The 13,325-nt window shown below is 34.6% G+C and overlaps 1 long non-coding RNA gene across 1 annotated transcript; it reads left to right on the top strand.

Annotated features, from left to right (window-relative positions):
• Positions 1–4,421: 4,421 nt before the first annotated feature.
• On the top strand, positions 4,422–7,040 carry LOC110719293. The gene is made up of 3 exons (XR_002511059.1): positions 4,422–4,816; positions 5,624–5,685; positions 6,775–7,040. It is a non-coding gene; the product is annotated as an uncharacterized LOC110719293 (long non-coding RNA).
• The last annotated feature ends 6,285 nt before the right edge of the window (positions 7,041–13,325 follow it).

Below are 13,325 nucleotides of genomic sequence, written 5' to 3'. Positions count from 1 at the left end.
TTGTTGGCTGATAAGTTCTTATTAGTATCTAATATGTCCCTAATGTTGACTGATATCAGACATCAATTAGCTGATATGAGTTATTTGTTGGCTAATATGATACTACTATATTTATCTCTTTCTCTCTCCTCTTTCTTCCTCTCTCTTTGTTTCTCACGCCACCTCCCACCCAAGAATCAACAAACCATAACCATAACCTCACTCACCTTAACCTCACGCCACACCCAACCAACCACCACCTTAACCTCACGCCACCACCCTAACCTGCTGCTGCCTAAATTGCTACGAGCCATCACGACCCTTCCCCTGCTGCTGCCCGTAGCCACCACCCCTCCCCTGCTGCTGCCCTGCTACGAGTACCCTACACACCCACACCACAACTCCTGCCGAAGCCCAGAGCATCCACGCCTACACGGCCAGACGCGTAGCCAGGCGGAGTGCCCAACCACACAAACCAGCAGGGAACTCCATCGATCAGCCGCTACTTCAAATCTAGGGTTCCAATCGATGATCGTCATCGACATCCACCATTGTCGTCATTGTCATCTACAGACACATGAACTGTTGGGTGCGAACGCCCGCACCCAATAGTTTGTGTATATCAAATCGAACAAGAATAAGGCTTTTTCACTTTACCTTATTTTTGATGAATTGAAATTATTTTTACTGAACTAAAATTATTTTTACTGAACAGAATTGAACTTATTTCTACTGAACTGATGAATTTTTTTTTTTAAGGTGAGGTGAACAGGGCCTAATCACGGTAGATCACATCAAATCAACATCTCCTACTCAATAATTTTTTTTGTTCATTATATATAATTGTTTAATTTATGTTTTATCTTAATACTGTAGTAAACTAGTAATAATTACTAAACTACTGACTAAAATTTAGTTTTATTGGTGTAATAATAGTATAATACTAGTAGTTGAATAATGGACAATATTTGAAAATATTTCCATCGATCTAAAATAACAGACATACATTGACCGCAAAAAATCTAACAATATAAAAAATAATTCTTGTGCATTTGTGAAACATTAATTACAATAAAAGCTATACATGGGAAATTTCGACCCGGCATCAATAATTCAATACTATTTCGATAAAATTTGGTCATGAACACAAAGCTCAAAATATTAAATATTATGTGTGTCAAAAAAAATACTCCTTATGAGAAACCAAATACTTTGGGTCAAGATGGTCAAGTATCGTAAGTCGAAACCTATCCAAAACTACTCAGCCCAATTAGAATTGATCAAAAAACAGTTCTAATATTCAAACTTAAAACTTTGATCTTAGAATTCAAATTTCAACACTTACTTTCAAATGGTGGTAAATTTAGAAACTCCATCTAAGAAAATCAAATGCAATAATAATTATTTATTGTATAATCCCATATCAAATAAAAAATAAAATATAAAAACAAAAAAATAAACACCAAAAAAATCCAAATCGGATAAGATTAGACCTGGCAAATGGGTCATTCAGGTCGATTCTGGGTCGAGTCACTTTCGGGTCGGGTCATTTCAGGTCAGCTAACATTCAGGTCGGGTATGGGTCGGGCCGGGTCGATTTGAGTTTCGGGTCAACTTTGGGTCAGGTATCGGGTTGAGTTAGGGTCGGGTCAATTTTGGGTCGGGTATGTTCGGGTCGAGTCAATTTCGGGTCAAGTATATTCGGGTTAGGTTAAAATCTGGTCTTCGGGTTGTTACATATGTGAATCAAGCTCAAATCAATAATTTTATACGGAGTATATATTTTATTTGTTATTGTTATAATAAAAACTATCAATTCAGTTTATAAGCTTAGCTACGGTTGAAGATGAACAATTGAGTTATTTTTGGTACAAGACAGTTTAAGTTCAATTATAAAGTAATTTTAATTCGGGACTTTTTTGGTATCGGGTTTGTTCGGGTCAATTTCGGGTATCGAGTATGTTCGGGTCAAACACTTTGGGTCAGGTCAGTTTGGGTGTCAGGTCGGGATCGAGTCAACTCCATTTTCGGGTCGGGTATGGGTCGAGTCGGGTCATTTTTGGGTCAATTTCGGGTTATGGGTCGGATCATCGGGTCTGAGTTAAAATTGCCAGATCTAGATAAGATCATATGACATAAACTGAAAAAGTTTAGATTATATAAATAAATTTCATATAAAATCATATCAGGTAAGTTGAACGAACATAATAACCATAGATAATCATATATATAAGAGACGCTTCTTCTCCATTCTGGTATTGTTGGTCCGGGACCGGCCTTCGATGGTGCTCTTAGTCTTTTTAACAGCGCTGCGGAGACCGACCTTTTGAGTAACCCTAGGGAGATCGCTGCCCCCAAACTCATGAAAAAGTTGGCAGATATATATTTCACGAAGGTCAGTGCATCTGCGGATTCCACTTTCTCCTTAACTCCGCGTCAGGTAGCCTTATGGAAGTCCCAACAGGGGGATCTCTCTTCGGCCTGGTTGCGGACGGTCCCGATATCGGGTTTGGGTCAGACTATGAATGTGTCTTGTGCTGAGATGGTGGGTATTAAACATCGGCACAATGTTGTTCGTGACACCCTTGTTGATATTTGTATTCGGTCTGGAATCTCTGCTCGAAAGGAGGTTAACATTGGGTTGATTGGAGGAAACGGCGGGGCTCTACGACCTGTAGATGTGCTGCTTTATTCCTGGGATAGAGGCCTTGATGTATGTGTTGATTTGACGGGGTCTTCACCTTTGACACAATCGGGGTTGTCTGACTTCGTTCCTGGTCGTGTTGTGTCGGTGGCGGCTCAGCGGAAGCGGAAGCGGGACAAGTATGGGGCGCGTTGCAGGGCTATTGGCTATGGTTTTATTCCTTTCTCCTTTTCTTCGTTGGGGGAATTAGAGAAGGATGCTATTGTATTGCTGAAGCGGGTTCAGGCGTTCGCTAAGACTCAGGATATTGGTGCTCGTGCAGCTGCTCACATCTTCAGCAAGATCGGGTTCGCTATAGCTAGAGGGGTGGGGGCCCAGATTGTATCTCGGCTCCCTACCAATTTCTTGTAAATTGATTGACTCTGTACGTTTTGTTTTTTATAATAATAATAATAATAATAATAATAATAATAATAATAATAATAATAATAATAATAAGTTGGAGAATTAGAGAAGGAGACTGTTGCATTGCTGAATCGGGTTCAAAAGTTCTTGACGACTCAGGACATTGGGGCACGTGCTACTGCTCATATTTTCACTAGAATAGACTTTGCTATAGATAGAGGAATGGGGGACCCACATTGTATCTCGGCTTCCCACTAATTATTTTTAGGTCCTTCCTTCCCCTAATACAAAGCCTCTTTTGATTTTTGCGTGGGAATTAGGAAAGTTGTAAATTCTTTATTAAAAGTACATACGTGCATGTGGGGTTAGAGAGAGATAGAAAGAAAAAAAAAAGTAGTTGAGAATAATTGAAAAAATAGAGAGAGAAAGTGTTGGAAATTGATGTTAAAAGTACAAAAAAGTAAAGGAAAAAAAGATAACAACTCATTAAAAAGAGGGTAATAATGCCAAAATATACAACCTTTAAATAGAAAGAGACACTGTATTTTGGTTTATCCAAAAAGGAAATAAGACTTTGTATTAGAGGACGAAGGGAATAATAATAATAATAATAATAATAATAATAATAATAATAATAATAATAATAATAATAATAATAATAATAATAATAATAATAATAATAATATATCTATCTCAAAAAAAAAACTATATATACTATATACTAAAAGACGTTTCGAATCAAGTTCACATGCCATGTGGCACTCTCTCAACTTTTCAATGGCTATTATTCCATGTCATTACACATTAAAAAATTTAGAAATGTGATTCATATAAGATTCGAACTCTTGATTTTAAGGTTAAATTAGTAGGAACATAACTGTCGAGCTATGTCTAGATATGTGTCATTTATAGCAAAAATAAAATTATTATATAACAGCATAATATACAAAAATTCGATAAAATTATTATTGAATCATAAAATTATACAGCGCAATTATTTTAATACGCAATTTTAATCATGAATATCATTCACAATTATTATAATACATGTAACAATCCCGGGGCATCGCCTTGGCCCAAAAATATAATATATCAAAAAGTGTTCCTAAGAAAGTCTATATGCCACATAGACCACTCATTACGCCATGTCACACAATTCACTCCTCATTATGCCACATCACCCGTTCAACTCCTTATCATGGATGAGAAGGCTTGAACACTTAACCTCTTAGAAAAAAAATATTATTATTTAACTATATAGGCTTAGGGGTGAGGCTTTTACCGGGTACCCAGTCAAAATTTTAGGTTCCGGACTCAGAATTGGATGGGACTGTGTAATCCCCCATATTTTCTTAGTAAATAATAATTATATATATTTTTATGTATACGATTATTTTAATAATTTTATAATTATACAAAAATACTTTGGGAAGATTTCAAAAAAAAAAAAAAAAAACAAAAACAATAACTTATACTTTAATAGCATTTTACTCACTTTGGGCTATGATTACCATTCCAATTCTACAAAAAATAAAAGAAGCCCAAACCTCCCAAACCCTCATTTCTAATTAAGTAAACTTCTCCTAAAACCCTCCTACTGCCCTCTCCTTATTACTCCTCTACTGCTTCCTCCTTTCCCCATCCACAATTCACGACACTCACAAAAAATAAAAAAAAATAAAAATTCGCTGCTGCCCCTTCGTTGCTGCTGTCGCCTACGCTGCTGGTGTCGCCGCCGCACTGCTGCTGCCGCCAGCGACCCGTCGCTGCTGCTCGAACCACCAGCCGGTTTCCTTTCATTTCCCTTTTCTTCTATCTTCCTCTTTTCTTGTTTAATTTCTTTAAAGATTTAACCTTCATATGAATTATTGATTTGATTATGCATATACATGATGAATATTGCAAATTTATTGAGTTATGTTGCGAATTTGTTGAGTTTATGATATACTAAGTACATGATTAATATCAGATTTTATTAGCTACGAAATTAGGGTTCAAAAATCGTGATTTTCGCAATGTTTTGGGATTAAACCATGAATAATTGATTTAACTAATTACTTTGTATTTAAATATGGTTCTACCTTTAATTTTCGATGATTATATGTAATTTTTAGATTTTCAGAAAAGCTGATTTTGGGTTTTAAATGTTGATTTTTCATGATTTGTGGGTTTAGAACGTGAAGATTGAATTATCTAATTGTAGTATGTGTAAAATTATGTTTAAATTCAATTATCTTGATTATAAACTAAATTTCAGATTTTAACCTTAACTTTAAATAGCTTTAAATCATGGTTTTATGACGGATTTTCAAGTTCTCAACATACTAACGTAATGTTTATGGGATTGTTTTACAAGCTTCAAACGAATTTTCAGATTTATAACACCACTTTAAAGTTGCTGAAATTTTTCCTATAAGCCATATTTTTATGATTTGTAGCATATAAACCCATAGTTGAAGTACTAAATTATTAACTTTGGCTATTGGGAATAATTTAAGAGCATCATTTCAATGGTTTAAAGGATTTTAAAATAGTTTGGTATTGCTGTAAAATATATTGCTTGAGTATTAATTGAACTATGGTTGTTTTGTTTAGGAAGGGACTTCGTAGAAGGTGACTTCTAGCCTTAAAGTGGCCAACCAATTTGTGTACTCAGGGTACGTATAAGAATACGAGAAACCTTGATTTTAGGAGCATGTTTAGGGACTTGGAAAAACCTAGAATCATGCTAGGGAACTTGTGGATTGGTTGAAATTGTTTGGTAATGAGTTGATTGATGATAAATGTGATGATTGGTTTAATTTATGTATGAGAAAATTTGCATTGATTTTCCTTATGAGCATTATTTATGCAATAATTTGCAGAGTGAGCTTAGAAGCAAAGCTACAAGTATACATATGGAATGAATAATTTTGGTTACTTGTTCATTTATATTGAAATGGAATGAGTAAAGGTAGAGTTAAAGTCTTATAAAACAAAATTGTGGATATGAGGTGCCTTATGCATTTAAGGTGTTTATACACCGAGGTAGTTAAAGGATTCAATAATAAATGTTGTTTGTCACTGGTAAATTAAGAATTGAATTGGAAACTTGAATGGTTTTAAAATAGTTGATGTATGATTGGTTGTATTGTTTGCATATGAGTCATCACCAAATTTAAACTGGTAAATCACGTAAAGTGCAAGAAGGATGAGCAATAAAACTCTGGATTTGTGCACATCTAGAGTAATGACAAACAGGGGTTGGGGTTCACGGGGTATTAGCCGTGCACTTTTCAGAGGCCGTCTGATCTACGAGTCTCTTGTTTTAAATTCTTTTAAAATTATAATGAGTTAGATGAGATCTCATACTAGCTATGGCCACGGAGTCGCGCCTGTCTGCCATTGGATGTTTATTAATGTCTTCTGAAAGAGGCATAGGGTTTTCTTATTTAATGTTCCGGAATGGAGCACAGGGGGACAACCCGGTCTATTGCTTAATCTAATCAATTAATGAAGTGATCAATGCTATTTAAATAAAAACTTAGTAATGAGTAACTATGGAGTCATGTGTTCGAGTCAATGATAATATTGTGAGTGTATGGAATGCTTGTTAGTATCATGCTAGAACTCTTTACTATATTTCGTAACTTGTATGTACTCAGCGTTGCTGATTGCGTGCTTTTGTGTGTTTTCTTTGGTCATGGCCTTCGCCTTCAATGACCTTGTAATGATCCAATTATTACACTTGTAATATTGGGGAGCAGATTCATCACAGGTTTTTGCATAAACTGTCTTGCATCAGGGTGATGGGATTTGAGTGGAGCGTTGGTTAATTACTTAGCTTATTTCACTTCATAGACTGAGTTTATTTGACTATAATTTTACTTACTTCCTATTTTATATGGATTTTGAATAAGGGCCTTTATGGTTCCAACTTGTAAATCTAAAGCCTGATTTTGGTTTTTAGTTTCAAAACTTATATCCTTTTCTTTTTAAAATAAAAAAAACTAAGTCAGTTTTCTGCTGCTGATTTCTGAAACTAGCCTTAACGTTTGAACACGTGGCGGTAACACTCCAATAATTCTTTCACATGTTATTACAGGTTATAAAGGTTATTACAGGTTATGCAGGTTAATACAGGATTTTACAGGTTTTTGTAAAGAGAAAATTATTGGGGTGTTACAGACTGGGTCCTAAAATTTGGAACCGGAATTGGAATTGGTTCAACCGGGTTCTAAAATTTAGGTCCTGGAATTGGAACCACCAGGTACCGGTTCTGGTTGCGAGTACCTACTTATGTATATAATTGGTAAATATAATATAAATTGTAATATTTATTTTAGTCTATTTTCATTTTTAACGTTTAACACTTGTATTTATTATATGCACTAAGCTATTTTATTTATGTTAGGTATTAAAAATATTTTTTTATTTTACTAACTAGATACATTTAATATAATTTTATTTTTAAAAACTTATTTAGTGTAACATATGTTGGGTAACCGGGTACCCAACCGATTCCGGGTCCAAAATATCGATAATTGGAATTGGAACCGATTGCTTAATTTATTACCCGGAATTGGAACCACCACCCGGTGGTTCCAATTTCGGTTTTGGACCCGCCAGTTCGTAATCGATTCCGATTCCGGTTCCAATTCCGGGTACCCGAAACTTTTGCTCACCCTTTTATAGGCTAATTATCAATTATGCTTTAAATTTGTACACAAATTATAATGTACTACAAAAGTATCGAAGACACATATTACGTACACACTATTAAATGCCTTTAAAAATTAACAGTTGCATAACTACAGAAGTAGTCACCTGTGACAATGCCCAGGCTACTCACTAGTAAATACATTTTTAAAAAATGTATTCTAATCTTTCCTTTTTGTTTTTCCCAATTGAAGTCATTTGTTTCTCAATCCATTATTTTATTTTTATACATACTCACTCACTAGACAAAAAAGCTAATTTGGCACCGGTTCAAACCCCCCCTAAGGCACCGGTTTTGAACCGTTGGGGATTTGAGGGGTGCCAAATCCCAAAAAATTTGGCACCGGTTCGAAACCGGTGCCAACTAAAGCAATTGGCACCGGTTAACCGATGCTAACTACACACTTTAGCACCGGTTAACCGGTGCGAAATGTTAATGCGCGCTGTTTTTTTTTTTTTTAATTTAAACTTCAATTGGCACCGGTTAACCGGTGCCAAATATGCCTTCAAACAGTAAAAAAAAAAATATTTCAGCATAAAATTTCTTCATCAATCCAATTTATACATTCGACCCAAAACATGAAATCAAACAAGCTAAGGCTATATTCATCAAATAAATTGTTTTTTTTTACAGTTTATTAAAAAAACAGAAAAATTGCTGAAAAATAAATTACAATCCGAAACCCGGAAACTTCGAACTTCATACTCAGCAAATTCACGTCCTTCAAATCTGCATCAATTGAAACAATAAAATCAGATAAACTCAACAAAAATCGAACAAATAAACCCAAAAAATCGAACAAATAAAACTCAAAAAAATCGGAAATCAATAGAACAAATTAACCCAAAAATCGAACAAAAATCGATCAAAAAAACCCCTTAAAAACGAACGATTAACCCAGATAAGTTCAACAAAAAACCCAATTATAAATAGAAAAAATAAACCCAAAAAAAATCGAAAATAAATAGAACAAATAACCCCAAAAAATCGAACAACGCACTAAGATTCAACCCAATAAATTCAACCAAAAAAACAAAATATAAATAGAACAAATAAACCTAAACAAATTGAAAGACAATCGAAAAATTAAACAAAAAATCGAACACAAATCGATCAATTAAACCCCATTCAAAACGAACGATTAACCCAGATAAATACCAAAAAAACAAAAAATAAATAGAACAAATAAACCCCAAAAAATCGAAAATAAATTGAAGAAATAAACCCAAAAAAAGGAACAAAAATCGATCAAATAAACCCCTTAAAAACGAACGATTAACCCAGATAAATTCAACCAAAAAAACAAAAAATAAATAGAACAAATAAACCCCAAACAAATCGGAAAAAAATCGACAAATAAACCCAAAAAATCGAACAAAAATCGATCAAATAAACCCCTTAAAAATGAACGATTTCGCACAAATACACCCTCACAGATTCAACCCACAAAACGCATAAACCTAGAATCGTGAAAAACCCAGAATTCGTGAAAAACCCAGCCAAAATTGTGAAAAACCCAAAACTCAGAAACCCTAACCTCAAATTTCTGATTTTAGGTGGTGGCAATGTTTGTTGTGGTTGACAGCAGCGGCTTCGTTGTTGTGCTTGGTTGGAGAGAGAAGAACAAAGATGAAAGATGAGATCAGAGATAAGGAATTGAAGGAGAGAGGCATGCATGCATTCAGAGATAAGGAATTTCAGGGAGCTAAGAGAGAGAGAATGAAAAATGAATTGAAGAAGAAATGAAGGAGTTAAAACCCAGAAACTCGGCATAGCTTTGTTTTAAACTCGTTTTTTTTTTTTTTTTTTTTAAATAATCAGTTGGCACCGGTTAACCGGTGCGAACTCTATTCTTTTTTTTTTTAAAATAAAAAAAAAACAGTTGGCACTGGTTTGAACCGGTGCTAATTAGCGTAATTGGCACCGGTTCAAGTAAGAACCGGTGCCAACTCTGAAATTTTAACTCGCGCTCGTTTTAGTTGGCACCGGTTTTCATGAACCGGTGCTATAGGGGGGGTGCCTATTTAGTTTTTTCTATTAGTGACTTCATTTATGATTAATCCATTTTATTTTCGGATTTTTCACCAAATACCACTAAGTTCTTTTGTAATTCACCATATACCACACAAAATTTTCTAATACACCAAATACCACTGAGTTTAACATAAATGTCACAACATGCCATTTTCGTTAACTCAATTAGTCATTAACGTTAATTATGCCACGTGGCAGCTTGTAATTGGTTCTAATTAATATTATGTATTTAATTAATTAACTTTAGAAAAAATATTTTTAAAAATAAAATAAAAATTAAACACCACCAACACAACCACCACCGCCCCTGCCCAACCCCAACCTTCACCCCCGGCTAGCTGGCCGCCACCATCCCCCCGCCGACGACATTCTAGACCCCAGCCACCTCTTCCTCCCGAATTCTCAACCACCACCTGTGAATTTCCCTCTCCCTCCCGAAATCCCTAGCCACCACACCTTAGTCGAATTCCCCAGCACCACCTGCGAATCCCGCTCTCCCTCCCGAATCCACTTGCGCATCACCAATTCTCTACTACGATTTGCTTGTCATTCTGTCAATATATAACCAAACAAGCCGATTCAAGAACATTCATATCAATATATATATATATATATATATATATATATATATATATATATATATATATATATATATATATATATATATATATATATATATATATATATATATATATATATATATATATATATATATATATATATATATATATATATATTGCCCTTCTCACTCCCTCAATAAAAATATAACCATGTAACCATAAAGATTACAAAAAGCAGCTGAGTCGGGGCAAAAGCTTAAACAGTCAGCCAAACACAATCATGATTATAAAGTAGTACCAAGTATATACGAACAAATCAATTGCTTTTATAATCATCAATCCTTTGATCTTTTCAATGAAACCATTATTTCATTAGCATAACTACTTCCCAGAACATAATTGTTCGCAAATCTCACCACACAAGATTGAAAGCACGAAATGCGCAAAACTAAAATTAGAAAACACCTGCGATTGGCGGCGCCGCGGCGGGGCTTTTATTGTTGGTGCGAGGAGAGACAACGGCAGCAAAGCTGCTGTTCGTGAAGGAGAAGGGAGTTGTGGTTAGGTGGGGTGGGGAGTTCAGGCTCGTTGGTGGGGTTTGTGGGAGTTTAAGGTGGTGGGGGTTAGCTGCGGTGGTCGGGAAGGGGTGGAATCGGGGCTACAGAAGGGTTGGGTGGAATAAGGACTGGTTGGTGCCTTGGTGATGGTGGGATGAAACCGGAGTGCTGCAGTGGTGGTGGGAATGGGTGGAGCACTGGTGGCGGGGAAGGACAGAGAAAAGAATATTTTCTTTTTTTTTTGATAATTAACTAAATAATTATTTTAAAATTAAATAATTAAAAAGGGAACCAATTATATTTTGCCACATGGTATTATTAGCCTTAATGACTAACGATGTTAACGTCCGTTAGTCATTAATGGTATGTTGTGACATTTATATTAAACTCAGTGGTATTTGGTGTATTAGAAAATTTTGTGTGGTAAATGGTGAATTACGAAAGAACTCAGTGATATTTGGTGAAAAATCCGTTTTATTTTTATACATACTCACTTCATCTAATCTTTAGTTTTTGTTTCTCAATCCATTTTATTTTATACATACTATGCTTGCCACATGGAGGAAGAAAATATAGGGTGAAGACTAGAGTAATGTTTTTCTAATAATTCATATAAAATATAGTTGGTATAGTATATATGTAAATATGTAATTGTTAATGGGAGAGATAGTATTTCATAGGCCCTTGTAAAGTAAAGGAGTGGTGCATTTGTTAGGTTTTGACTAGTATAAATCAAATACAAATTATGTGGGAACAAAACCTAAAATAGTGTATAATAATAAAAATTATGCAACCAAATCAATACAAACAATTGTATTCAAACCAAGCACAACTAACTCAAAGAATTATAGAAATTACAATGAAGTTAACTAATATTAAAGATTATAAACTTGCCTCACTTCCAAGCCTTTCAACAAACATGAACATGAGAATTCCAATGACCACGTGAGTCTCAAACCTTGATACTTTATCTTAGGCGTGTGAAACACTTTTCTAAAGAGATTAATTTCCCCCACAACGGTGCTTGGGATTTTACCGCAAATTCTCTTTGAGATACAAAAGACAACACTACGATCTTAGCACTAAGAATCGTAATTAGATGATAAATTCTCAAATATTTGGCTAGATTAATAGAGTTTCAATGAAGAGTTTGCATGGTTCTATAATGAAAATGTGGAGAGAATAACTTTGGGGAGGAGAGAAAACTGAATGTCCCCCTTCTTCTTTTAATTTCACAATTAAAAGAACGACAAAAACCGCAAACTGTCGCGGGCCGCGAGCGCAGCGGTCCATGCCACGGGAGCGGACAGGGTGAATTAGATTTCACCCTCTGAATTCTGAAGAAGGCTGGTCGCGCCCTTGGAGAGGGCTCTCCCCAGCCACCGCGGGCGCGGCACCCTTTGGAGCTGAGAGGGCTCTCCAGACATACACTCTAAATTACTAACACAATTAATAAAAAAAAGTGTTGCTATTAATCAGAAATTAAAGAGTATCAAGTTTATATTTGACATATAATTTAATCATTTGATCTCCAATAGATGTATCTAGGGATTATCTTGTAATTCCAACTTGACCATCGAACCAGGGCTAAAATATTAAATTAGTTTGATCAAGCAAATTAGCTTATTTGCAAAAAGAAATACAAAAGATAGGAGATTAGTACATCGTCAATGACAATTCAATTTAAAAACTTATTGTAAGAGTTCTTCCATTTCTAATTGACACCATTTCCTTTTTGTCCATTTTTTTTTAATTAATTATTGACACATTCCTAAATATAATGATAGATAGATCATTGAAATCTAACCAAGTATATATTATAGAGAAACTCAAATCAATAGTGTCACATGTCATACCTTTTATTTAATTTATTTATAAACATTTATAATTTATAATAAAAATAATTAGTCTTAAAGCTAAATCATTACATGCAATTGCAACATTATATATTTCTTTCATATTCCTTATGAGTTAATTTCTTTATTGAATATAATCAATCCTCAACCCTTCCTCTCCCTTTCAAACTCTTATTTGTTGGATAAGATTAGCACATGACAAAAAAAAAAAAAAAAAAAAAAAAAAAAAAAAAAAAAAAAAAAAAAAACCGTTGGAGTAATATATTTGCAAAATGCCAAAATCCACTATGTCCCACTACTTAGGCAACATGTGATGCACGATTTAGCAAAAAGCAAATCATGTTATTTGTACATCTTATTGATTTACATACAAAAATGATTAGTAAATTGATACCAACTACAAGAGAGAAAAAGTAGTGATAAGAAATCGGGGGTGGAAAAAAAAGTTTGTTGTCAGTCACCGGAGAGGACAGCGCAAATTGTCTATGTGATGCCTGAAAAAGATTCAAGTGTGTCTATGTTATACGCGCAAGTGTGCAACAAGCTAACAAGCATAAAACATTGTTAAATATATACGATACACACAATGAC

Source organism: Chenopodium quinoa, unplaced genomic scaffold (assembly GCF_001683475.1).
Source record: "Chenopodium quinoa cultivar QQ74 unplaced genomic scaffold, ASM168347v1, whole genome shotgun sequence".
Lineage (NCBI taxonomy): Eukaryota > Viridiplantae > Streptophyta > Magnoliopsida > Caryophyllales > Amaranthaceae > Chenopodium > Chenopodium quinoa.
This window is presented reverse-complemented; position numbering and strand designations above follow the sequence as displayed.